The following is a 9490-nucleotide window of genomic DNA, read 5'->3' as shown; positions in this document are numbered from 1 at the left end:
GAAGTGCCATATTGCCTTCCACAGTGGTTGCACTATTTTACACTTCTACCAACAGTGAATAAGGGTTCCAGTTTCTCCACAACCTCGCCAGCATTTGTCGCTTGCTGTTCTGTTAAATTTTGCTATTCTGACTGGAGTGAGATGATATCTCATAGTTGTTACCTGGCCTAGTTTTGACTGCTGATATTGAACTTCTCCAAAGATTTCTTCCACAAATGAAGTCAATCTGATTCTTATGCAACCCATCAGGTGAGGTCCATTTAGAAGCTGCCATTTATTTGTGTCTTTAAAAAAAAGGATTTGCAATTAATAAATCATTGAAAATATAAAATGGAATCATTCTATTTCCAGCCCATTCTTTTCAACTACTATTCTTTCTTCACTGTTTCCAACTCTTGCATTCCAGTCACCAGTTACAATTATCTCCTCTTGATTGTATGTCTAGTCAAGATTTGGTAAAAATTCTCAATTTCTTCCTCTTTGACTCTAGATGTAGGAGCGTATATATGAATAATAGTTCTATTAATAGGTCTTCCTTGTATACATATTAATAATATCCTATCACTCACAACACTGTATTCCATAATACAACTTGAAATTGTCTTTTTGACCATGATTTTTAAACCATTCTTCTTCTGTTTTTCATTCCCAGAATAGTATACCATGTGCTTTTCTGATTCAAAGTGGTCAGAGCTAGTCTAGCACATTTCACTAATGCCTAGTAACTATATTGATGTTCATGAGTTCCATTTCGATTTTCACGAATATGGTAATATTGACCATGTAGGCAATATTGAGAATATAGGGAGCTCTGCTAGCCAAGTGGTAAGAAGCTGCACTGCAACTTTGGCACATTGTCCAAAACCACTAGCTGCTATGAAGGAGAAGATAGAAGCAACCTTCTCCCACGTGATTTACTACCTATGCAAACTTGCTCGAGGGTTTATTCCAAATTGACAGCATATATACAACAACAACAGCAACAAAATTGACCACATGAATGGTAAAGCTGAAGTCTATAAAAACAAACTTAGATTCTTTCCACTCACTCTTACATCTTCAGGCCTTTTGATGTCTACCTCTGAACTCTAGCTTGAATTTTACTTTCCTTATCCACTTAAACTAACCTGTTGAAACCAGCATCTTTTCTTTTTTGTGCTACTCTACAGGCTTCTAATAATCTCATTGATTACAAGCCAAAGCCACGGATTTTTTGTTTAAAGCTTCCAGGCTTCTCCATTTATTTAGAACAAAGGCCAAATTGCTAACTGCGGTCCACATGACCTATGTCCATCATGACACACCCAGCACTCGAAGCCTGGCCTCCTCCTGCTCCTGGAACACATCTGGCTTTGGAGTTCATTTACTTTTTGCCCAGATTTCCACAGTTGACATCTCATGGTTTTAGATTGAATGCCATCTCTACAGAGATGCTTCCTGACCACCCTATTGCATCAGTTACCTTTATTTTCTTCACAGCACTTGCTGATATCTGGAATTATTTACGAGTGTGCTGGTTCACTCTCCTCTTCTGGAGTGTCACTTCCCTGAGGTCGGAGATCTGTCTTGCTCACAGATGCATCTGCAGTGTCTGGACCACTGCCTGCCTTACAGAAGTCACTCAATAAATATTTCACAGATGACTACAGAGCCTTCAATTATGTGTTCTGACAAATGCTGTGTTCAGATCCCAAATCTGGTTACTAGAGTAAGATGAAGATCACAGATGCCTCAAAGATATGAAGCTCTTTTGCACTTTATTCTGCCATTGTTAAGAAGAGAAGCTTATGAGTAAGAACACATAAGTTTGAATACTTGGATTTGGTTTTGCATATACGTATATGTATATAATTTCTTTTTTCTCATTCTAAAGCTTTGTAATGTACAAGTTAATACAGTTTAAATAGTTTCTAGTTAGTAGATGGTTATACTGTGAGAAATATTTGTTGAGAATTTAAATTCTATAGAAAACCTCTTACCTCTGTTGTTGTTGTTGTTATGTACCATCGATTCGCTTGTGACTCATAGCAACCCTATGTACATCAGCTCTGAACATTGCTCTATTTTAAGCCAATCTCATTGTCTCTGACACACCTACCTCATTACCCTAGTCACTGAGTCAAACCATCTCATCCAGGCTCTTCCTCCCATGCGCTGTCCCTCCACCCTTCCAAGCATAATGTCCCTCTCTAAGGACTGGTCCCTCTTGCAACATGCCCAAAGTATGTCTTACAGAGCTTCAGAATCCTTGCCTCCATGGAGCAGTCTGGTTTCACCCTCTCCAGGAGGAACCTGTTTGTTCTCCTAGCAGTTCTTGGTATATTCTTCTCCTGACTACAGCTCAAAGGCATAAATTCTCCTATCATCCTTAGTCACTGTCCAGCTTTCTGATGCATCGCAAGTAATTGTGACCATGACCTGTATCAGGTGCACCTTAGTCTCCAGATTGACATCATTGCTCTTCAATACTCTGGAGAGGTCCCTGACAACAGATTTTCCCAATGCAATTCATCTTTTGAAATGACTTGTTGTTATGTGCCATTGAGTCACCTGCATCTCATAGTGACTTTATGTACAGCAGCTCTGAACCCTGCCCTGTCCTATGTCAGTCTCACTGATTCTGACACACCAACCCCCATTTGTCCAGTAACTGTATCAATCCATTTCATCCGGTCTTCCTCTTCTGCATGCTGACATTATAACAGCAGTGTACTTTACAAGGATATTAATAGAGATATTCTTAAATCTAGTTTAGTACAGGAAATAGTAAAATATAATAACATCTGACTTTGGATAATATCATGAACCTAGAGATTTATCTCTAAGTCCTTTCCTATGTCATGTAGTTCTTCTTAAGGATAAAAACACCCTAGAATCTCTCAGTATTTTAAAAACACTTTATATTTCACAAGGCTAAATATGCTGAATTTTCAGTGGCTCTTTGAGGGTTGCCACCTCCTTTGTCTTTTTTTCACATGTAACTTATTTAAATTCATGATTATTGGCTTGATTGTGCAAACAATCTTATAATCATTATCATAGGAAATATTGTTCACTAGAAAAGATAATCCTGGCTGATGTTTGCTTGAGCAGGCTTTCTGATGCAGAAAATTGTACATGCGGAGAATGCTCATTGTGCTATCCTGGAGGAACTGGTGGATTTGAACTATGTGCCTTTGGATTGGCAGCACAACTCTTTACCAAGGGTATTAGACTAGAGCTAAATAATGTTTTTTTCTTCAGGTTGAGCTCTTCGTTCAAGTAATTTCAATAAATAAGTGGAGCCAAAATAAATTAAATTTAAGATCAATGTTGTCAGTATTATGCCTCCAGAAACTCTATGAACTTTGATAAATGTCAATAGTTGTAGAGGGGCTTCAGGCCTTTTGTTCATAGGGTTGCTATGAGTCATGTTCAACTCAAAGGCAGTAAAGAACATTGACAACAAGATTAGAATTAATTCTAATTTAGAACTAGAATTAGAATTAATTGAAGCTCAACATCAAGAAAACAAAGACTATCACCTCTGGGCCCATTGGCAGTATTGTAATAGACAATGAAGAGATAGAGATTGTTAACAGCATCAGTTTGCTTGGTTCCATGAACAACATTCTTGGTACCAGTAGCCAGAAAATGAAAAGAATTACATTGGGAAAGTTTGTGGTCAGAGATCTCTCCAAAGTACTGAAGAGCAATGGTGTCAGTCCAGAGACTAAGGTGCTCCTGATTCAGGTGATGGTCTTTGCAACTACATGCTATGCATCAGAAAGCTGGACAATGACTAGAGATTAGATAGAAGGAGAATTGATGTCTTTGAGCTGTGGTGGTGGAGAAGAATATTGAATATACCATGGACTGCTAGCAGAACAAACAGGTTCCTCTTGGAGAGGGTGAACCCAGGCTGCTCCTTGGAGACAAGGATTCTGGAACTTCATCTGACATTCTTTGGACATGTTGCAAGACAGGACCAGTCCTTGGAGAGGGACGTCATGCTTGGGAGGGTGGAGGGACAGTGCAGGAGAGGAAGATCCTTGATGAGATGGATTGATTCAGTACTAGAGTAATGGGGATAGGTGTGTCAGGGACAATAAGTCTGACCCAGGATAAGGCAGGGTATAGGGCTGTGGTACATAGGGTCTCTAGGAGTCACAAGCAAGTTGACGGTACAAGAATTAGTTGCTAAAACTGGTTTGAGAGATAAATATGCTTTGGTGGCTTACTCTGTAGTAAGTTAATGGTCCTAATCCAACTGCTGCATGTCTTTAGCAGTTCAAATCCACCAGTGGCTGCTTGGGAGAAAGATGGGCAATCACTTCCTATAGTGATATAGAGTCTTGGAAACCCACAGGATCATTATTAGTCAGATCCAACTCTATAGCATGAATGAATGATGATAATTTTATCTTATAGATCTTATACTTACTGCCCTGAGCAGGTTTTAACTTATCCGTATAGTATTATTTATTTCTAGTGGCAAGAAGCTGCACATGGTTTGAGCCCAAGAGCCGCTCTGCAAGAGAAGGATGGACAATCTCCTCCATGTGATTAACTGTGAAAACCCACTGGAAGGTCAGCTATGGGTCAGTTCTGACTTGACAGTACGCAACAACAATAACAATAACAACAGTAACTCACTTATTATTTCACTTATCCTTTTGTATTCTGCTCATTAATTTCTTATTTAATGTGCCCGCTCCTACTGTTAGCCTAGGAACTCATTGATATCAGAGAGTTTGTCTTAACTCTATTTGCTTACTTTCTCTGTTCAGCTCATAACACAAACCAGTTACTGAACCCATTGCCCTTGAGTCAATTCTGACTCATGGTTACTCTCGGTTGGGTTCTGGAAGCTGTAAATGTTTGTAGGAAAAGACTGCCTATATTTATCCCTTGAAGTAGTCCAATAACATTTTGTTTTAAGATCTTTAACTGAAAGTGCATATGAGAGATAAGAGTAATCATAATAAACAGATTTTGCTGCTTTAACAGAAATTTGATTTTCTTTTATTGTATTCTAAAATGCTTCAAGAAGTTTATTTTATACACAGCCCACCCATGTTGACTACTTGTTTATAACTTAATGGTCAAACATTAAAGCTATTTTTGTCATTTATTCTTTTACTACGGGAGAAGGATGGGCAATCTCCTCCCATGTGATTAACTGACTCTGAAAACCCACTTCTGGAAGGTCAGCTATTGGTTGGTTCTGACTCTATGGTGGTACACAACAACATCACTCTTTTATTTACTTAAACCAGGAAATCCATTGCCACTAAGTCAAATCTTCCAACAAGTTTCCAAGAGTGCATGTCTTTAGAGGAGAAGACATCTATCTCCCACAGAGCAACTGTTGAATTCCAACTACCAACTTTTTGAATAACAGCTCCACCCACCCATTATGTCCCACCTATGAGAGTTTGTTATTTATTCATTTAGACCCATTTAAAATATCAGTTTGACATATTAATTATGAATATAGATGTTCAAGAACAATTCTTCCTCTTCACAGCCATTAAGTCAGAACTGACTCATAGTTGATTGTCCATTGTTTTACTAAAGTAATAAATGGCATGAGAGGAGATTGCCCATCTTTCTCCTTAAGCCATCCTGGTTTATTTAAAGAACCAGAGAGGTTCTAAAGAGGCCTTTGGATTAGCAGTGAAACTTCCTATGAATTATCCTGGTTCAAATCTTTGTGAAATTTTGGATGAGCCTCTTTAACCTCTCTGGAGTTGTTTTACCTATTTGTAGAATAGAAGTATTAGTAACATATAAGAGGCTTGCCTCAAAATAACAACAAACTTTATCACTAAAGTTGATTCTGGCACAGGTTTTTAGTGAAGATTAAGTTATCCATATTCATATAAGGAAGACATATTAATACAACTATCATTTAAACATACAAATTGATGACTAAAGCAAACGAGGAGGAAATTAAAAATATCTACCAACTAGTACAGTCTGAAATGGATTGAATATGCAGCCAAGATTCATTAATAATTCATTCTTTTACTGGAATGCAAAAATTTGAAGTAAGGAAGAAGGACCAATAATCGAAAAGCATAGACTTGGCAGAGAAATGAAATTGGAGATAGAATAACAAATCAATGATTTAGTCATTGAAAATACCTTTTATAAAAAACATAAATGACAATAAAATTTAACTAGCTAACAAAAAAAACCCACCCACAAACAAACACAAATGGTGACTATATACATGGACCTCTCTTAATGGACTACACAAGACTAGACTAATTACATCTGTGGAAAGAATTATTGAAGTTCAATATCAGCTGTGAAAACCAAACCAGGGGCTGACTGTAGAACAGACCATCAATACTCATGGGTAAGTTCAAACCAAAGCTAACAAAATGAGAACAAATCTACAAGAACCAAAATACAACCTTGAATCTATGCTATCTGAATTTAAAAAACATCTCATGAAAAAGTTTGAGGCATTGGATATGCAGACCATAGCAGCTGTGGGATGACATCAAGAATATCATTCTTGCAGAAAGCAATAGGTCATTATTAGGATAGAAGAGGAAAAAAAGACCAGAATTAATGTCAAGAGACTCTGAATATTGCACTAGAGCCCTAAGAAACTAAAGCAAAGGTAAAAAATGACAAAAGAGTTTAAAAGAAGATTTCAAAGAGAACTCATGAAGACAAAGTATTATAACAAAATATGCAAAGAGCTGGAGAGAGAAAAATCCAAAGAACACTCACTCAGAATTTCTCAAGCTGAGGCAACTAATAAGCAAGTTCAAGCCTTGAGCTGCAATATTAAAGATACTGTGACAGAAATCTTAAATGATCCAGAAATCGTCAAGAGAAGATGGACGAAATCTATGAAATCATTGTAAAAAAAAAAAGTTAGCTAAGAGAACCATTTCACGAGCTGCATATGATCAAGAAACAGCAATTATAAAGAAGTAAAAACTGCACTGAAGGCATTGAGAAAAATTAAAGCCTCAGGAACTGGAATTGATGGAATATCAATTGACATATTTCAACAAACAGATGTAGCTCTAGATGTACTCACCAAACTTTGCCAAGAAATTTGAAGGACAACTACTTGGCCAATTGACAGGAAAACTTCCGTATTTATTCCCATTCTCAAAAAAATGATCCAACAGAATGTGAAAATTATTGAACAATATAATTAATATGACCTGCAGGCAAAATTTTACTGGAGATTATTAAAAAATGGCTACCATAGTATATAGACCAAACACTGGGTATACAAGCCTGTATTTCTGAGGCAGCGGCACTAAGGTTATCATTGTTGATGTCAGATGCATCTTGGCTAAAATCAGAGAGTACCAGAAGAATGTATATTTGTGTTTTATTGACTATGTGAAGGACATGTAGATCACAACAAATTGTGACTAGCATTGAGAAGAATGGGAGCACAACACTGTTGTGCAAAACATAGACCTAGACCGAAAAGCTATTGTCTGAATAGAGAAAGGGAAGACAGCATGGCTCAAAAACAAGAAAGGAAGGTGTCAGGGATGTATCTTTTCTCCCTACCTTTTCAATTTATATGCCAAACAGATCATTTGGGAAGCTGGACTTTATGAAGAGAAATGTGGCTATAGGAAGGGTCAGAGGAAGATTCATCAACAACCTGCATTATGGAGATGACACAAACTTCCTTATGGAAAGTAAGGAAGACTTAAAGTGCTTGCTGTAGAAGGCCAAGGACTATAGCCTTCAACATGGATTGCATTTCAATATTGTTGTCGTTGTTATGTGCCATTGAGTTGCTTGTGACTCATAGCGACCCTATGTATAACAGCTCTAAAATCTGTCTGTCCTGTGCCAATCTCATTGCCTCTGACACACTCATCCCGATTGCCCCAGTCACTGAATCAATCCATCTCCCAGAGGGCCTTCCCCTCCTGCGCTGTCCCTCCATCCTCCCAAGCATGATGTCCTTCTCCAAGGACCGGTCTCTCCTCACAACATGTCTAAAGTATGTTAGTTGAAGCCTCAGAATCCTTGCCTCCAAGGAGCAGCCCGGTTTAACCCTCTCCAGGACAAATCTGTTTGTTCTCTTAGCAGTCCATGGCACCTTCAGCACTCTTCTCCAACACCAAAGCTCAAAAGCATCAATTCTCCTTCTATCCTCCTTGGTCATTGTCCAGCTCTCCAATGCATAACAAGTGATTGCAAAGACCATGGCAGGTACCAGACACACCTTTGTCTCCAGAGATACACCATTGCTCTTGAGTACTTTAGAGAGGTCCCTAACAGCAGACTTTCCCATGGTAATATGTCTTTTAATTTCCTGGCTGCTGATGCCAAGAGTGTTGATTGTGGAACCAAGCAGACTAAAGCTGTGAACAATCTCAATCTCTTCACCATCCATCCTGATGCTGCCAATTGGTCCAGTGTTGCGACTCTTTGTCTTCTTGACATTGAGCTTCAATCCATATTGAAGGCTGCAGTCCCTGACCCTCAGCAGCAAGTGCTTCAGGTCCTCCTCAGTTGCAGCAAGCAGGGTTGTGTCATCTGCATAATGCAGATTATTGGTAGATCTTCCACCAATCTGGACCCCACATTTCTCCTCATAGAGCCCAGCCTCCCAGATAATCTGTTCTGCATACAGGTTGAAAAGGTATGGAGACATCCCTGGAGTACTCCCTTCCCAATTTTGAACCATGCAGTGTTCCCTTGCTCTGTTCTGATGACTGCCTCCTGGTCCAAGTATAGGTTTCTCAATCAAGTGTTCTGGGATTCCCATTCTTCTCAGAGTCAGCCATAGTTTGTTATGATCCACTCAGTCAAATGCCTTTGCATAATCATTGAAGCACAGATAGACATTCCTCTGGTACTCCCTGCTTTCTGCCAAGATCCATCTAACATTGGCTATGATATCCCTAGTACGATGACCCCTTCTAAACCCAGCCTGGACTTCTGGCAGTTCTCTGCTGATGTGCTGTTCCAGTCATTTTTGGATAATCTTCAGCAGGATCTTACTTGCATGTGAAATCAATGATATTGTTCTGTAGTTTCCACACTCTGTTGGGTCACCTTTCTTTGGAATGGGAACAAATATAGGTCTCTTCCAGTCAGTCGGCTAAGTGGTTGTTCTCCAGATTTCTTGACACAACTTGGTGAGCACGTCCAGGGCAGCATCTGTTAGTTGAAATATGTCAATTGGTATATCATCTATTCCTGGGGCCTTATTTTTTGCTCTTTCTTTCAATACAGCTTGAACTTCTTCCTTCATCACCATAGGCTCTTGCTTATATGTTTTGTTAAATTCTTCTGTGTCTGCCAATTGCTTTTGATACAATGACTCAGTATATTCTTTCCATCTTTTTTTTTTCCCCGTTCACTGCAGCACTTTATTCTTACATGAGGTGGTGTTGCTGGGGCCTAATGCTCTCACATGACAGTAGAAAAACCAAAATTTGTCATCTCTAGAGTTGAGAATTGTGTACGAAAACCTTACATAAATTAAGAGGATGAATACAAT

The 9490-nt window shown here is 38.7% G+C and overlaps 1 protein-coding gene across 1 annotated transcript in view; it reads right to left on the bottom strand.

The window, feature by feature from the left end:
* PALLD (palladin, cytoskeletal associated protein) overlaps positions 1-9490 on the bottom strand; it is a 672347-nt gene that overhangs the window by 395864 nt on the left and 266993 nt on the right. The gene's annotated exons all lie outside the window — the stretch shown is intronic.

Source organism: Elephantulus edwardii, unplaced genomic scaffold (assembly GCF_000299155.1).
Source record: "Elephantulus edwardii isolate Elephantulus edwardi_28Jun2011 unplaced genomic scaffold, EleEdw1.0 scaffold00188, whole genome shotgun sequence".
In the NCBI taxonomy this organism is placed as follows: domain Eukaryota; kingdom Metazoa; phylum Chordata; class Mammalia; order Macroscelidea; family Macroscelididae; genus Elephantulus; species Elephantulus edwardii.
Note: the sequence above shows the minus strand (reverse complement) of the source record. Positions and strands in the feature narration are given on the sequence as shown.